At 32.1% G+C, this 2,921-nt stretch overlaps 1 long non-coding RNA gene across 1 annotated transcript in view; it reads right to left on the reverse strand.

Annotated features, from left to right (window-relative positions):
• Window positions 1-538: 538 nt before the first annotated feature.
• Window positions 539-2,921, reverse strand: part of LOC108532830 (uncharacterized) — a 9,618-nt gene continuing 7,235 nt past the window's right edge. The window contains exons 2-3 of the long non-coding RNA XR_001886563.1: window positions 2,434-2,632; window positions 539-722 (exon numbers count right to left, since the gene is read on the reverse strand). This is a non-coding gene — a long non-coding RNA (uncharacterized LOC108532830). The remainder of the gene's footprint in view (window positions 723-2,433; window positions 2,633-2,921) is intronic.

A 2,921-nucleotide genomic window follows, 5' to 3' on the forward strand; every position in this document is an offset into this window, starting at 1 on the left:
TATAGGAATAGCCTTTAGTGAAATGAATATTCCTGCAGCAAATCATAAAGTGAATATGTGTGAATCTACTACTGCTTTCCACAATTTTGTTCTGATTTCCTTGCATGACTTTTCAAGAGAAAAAGATAGAAATGGTATAAGCGAGAATTTCCACCATTTACATGATTCCTTTTTTCTAAATGTCAGTATTTTGAAGAAATATATGCAATAATGCTTTTATTTCTAATCTTTACTACTAAGACTAAGTGTTACTAAGTATTATCAAGGCCATGAGAAAGCAAAGCATGTTTATATAAATTAACTAGTTGTTTCCTTTCTTCTGCTTTCTCCTATTGATACTAACCTATTTTTGTATTCAACCCACACACATAAACATACACGTACACAGATACACACACATTCGCACTTCAACTTGTAAAAGTATTTTAGACATCCTTTATTAATTGACTACAAGTAAATACTTAATTTAAACATTTGTCAGGAATTTGGAAAGATAACTTGGGGAATATCATAGATTTCAGTTTTAATTTGTGAAAAATCTCTTTGCTTTTTCTAAGTCACAATGAAGAGTGGGAAAGGATCCCTCCGTGAAAACTGGGTTTTGTGTGACTGACACATACTGCATTTTTAATAACACAGACTGAAATGCATTATTCAGAATGCACTGTTGTCCAGCATTTCAGCTCTGCTGTAGATCTTCGTACTTGTAGTGAGTCTGTTGTCTGCAAAAATTCAAATTATTTTTGTGATCAATACTGGTGACCAAGATACTATTTGTTTGTCCAGTAAAACATAGTAAACTAGAACTAGGAATTATAATATCATATTTCAATTGATCAAATAGTTATAAATCAGTATTTACTGTGAGCTGTCTCAATAGATATCTGAACATATCTAGCTATTTTTATTTTTCCTTTGACTTGTGAGAATAACATCACATTTACACAAGAGAAGCACTCGATTCCAGGGAACAATGCATGGGTATACATATTACTTTTTAACAGCACAATAGAGCCCTTAACCAGTTTCAGAAATCTGGAAGCTTAGAGATGATAAATTTAAAGATGATGTTATTTATTGTTATTCATCTAGTAATTATATAACCTCAACTTGTCAGGATGAAATATGTTTATATTTTAGTGACCCAGATGATCAGAGCATACTGTTATGGTTAGGGGCTCAAAGAATAGAACCAGTTCAATAGACCCTGCTCTTCTAAAATTAATCTGTTTATATGTAGACAATAAAGCAATCATATAAAACTTGGAGTCAGAAAAATATTACTCGAGACCCAACTTGACTACTTGCTACTAGCTGAGTGGTTTTATTTGTTCTATAATTTTCTTCATCTGTGAAAGAAGGGTTCTAATGACCCCTACTGTAAAGATTCCTGTGAGATTCAAATGAGATAACGTAAATGCATATGGCTCATAAGTGATATAAATCCCTGTACTGCAGTAAGTTTTATATTTATTGTTATTGCCCAAGTTTTAACTTTTATTTTGAAAAATTTGACTTCATCACTTTGAAACATGATTTCAAGATCAACGTTTGCAGTGATTAACCGTCAGTGACTTAGACTTTCACCTTTCATATACTTGATAGGATTTTCAGTCTAAATTTTTATAGAAGCAGTGTATTAAAAGCAATTAAGAAAAATAATCAGCACAACTTCAGAGTACTTATCTTGTATAGATATGATTCTTCTACCATGATAAAATGATCTATAATTAGAACGCTTTTGGCATTCCTGCTTATTCCTATCCAATCATGACCTCTGTAAGTTAATGATCTGTAGTAATTTGTAATTAAGATAATAACACCTACTACATGGGGTTTCAGAAAAAAGTAAGTGAGGTAACATAAGAAAAATGCTTCGTGCAAAATTGAACGAAGCTTGAGAATATTTAGTGTGTGAGAATACAAGATTAGGAAGTAAGTGATCGTAGGCCATCACCAAGCAACTGGTGTCAACAAGTGTTAGAGAAAAAATTAAAAAAAGAAAAGACTTATAGAAGTTCATAGGGCTGCATATAAATTGATTAACAGAAGTCTTATGGATTTTTTTTCCTGTGTTTAGGAACCCTATATAAAAGAATATTTTTTTCCAAAGTAACTTAATCATGAGTGAAACTCTCCTGTAACAGCTAGTTTTATTCCTATTTAGAATCCAGTATATGAAGGTGAAGAAGCAGTCAACACAACAAAGAAGAAAGGAGGAAAGCAAGCAGAGGAACAAGGAGGCAAAGGTAGGGAGATGTAATGAGGTGGTTAGAAGAAGGAGTAATAATGTGTAACAAGTGGAGACTATGTCTTCTCTCTCCTTCCATAACACCTTTCATTTACTCTTCCAAGTCTGAAGGACTTGAAAAGTTTATCAAAATACCCATTCAAGGTTTCTTTTTTTTCTTCAGATTTAATTCCTATATATACCTTCGCACTTCTTTTTGCTAACGCCATTCTCCAACTCACACAAGGCCAGTGAGGTGGTACATGTCTGTAGTCCCGGCTACTTAGGAGGTTGAGGCTGGAGAATTGCTTGAGGTCAGAAGTTCGAGGATGTACTATGTTATGATCACCCCTATGAATAGCCACTACACTCTAGCCTAGTCAACATAGCAAGTCTCCATTTCTGAAAAGAAAAAAAGAAAGAAAAAGAAAACACATGCACACATACCATACTTTCCCTTATGCTGCTATCAAAGTAATTCAATAGAAAAACATAAGTGAAGTTGGAGTTTTCACTAGTCTTTATTATAGTAATTAGCATGTTTCATCTAGTTGACTAAGTTTATATATTTTGGGCATTAATAACTATATATGTATATATATAATTAAATAATGGATATGATAACTATATTTATAAACAACTATTAATCCATAAAATTATAATTTTAAAATTACAAGTGATTGAAATATAT

The sequence above is a fragment of the Rhinopithecus bieti genome, unplaced genomic scaffold (assembly GCF_001698545.2).
Source record: "Rhinopithecus bieti isolate Rb0 unplaced genomic scaffold, ASM169854v2 scaffold_9690, whole genome shotgun sequence".
Lineage (NCBI taxonomy): Eukaryota > Metazoa > Chordata > Mammalia > Primates > Cercopithecidae > Rhinopithecus > Rhinopithecus bieti.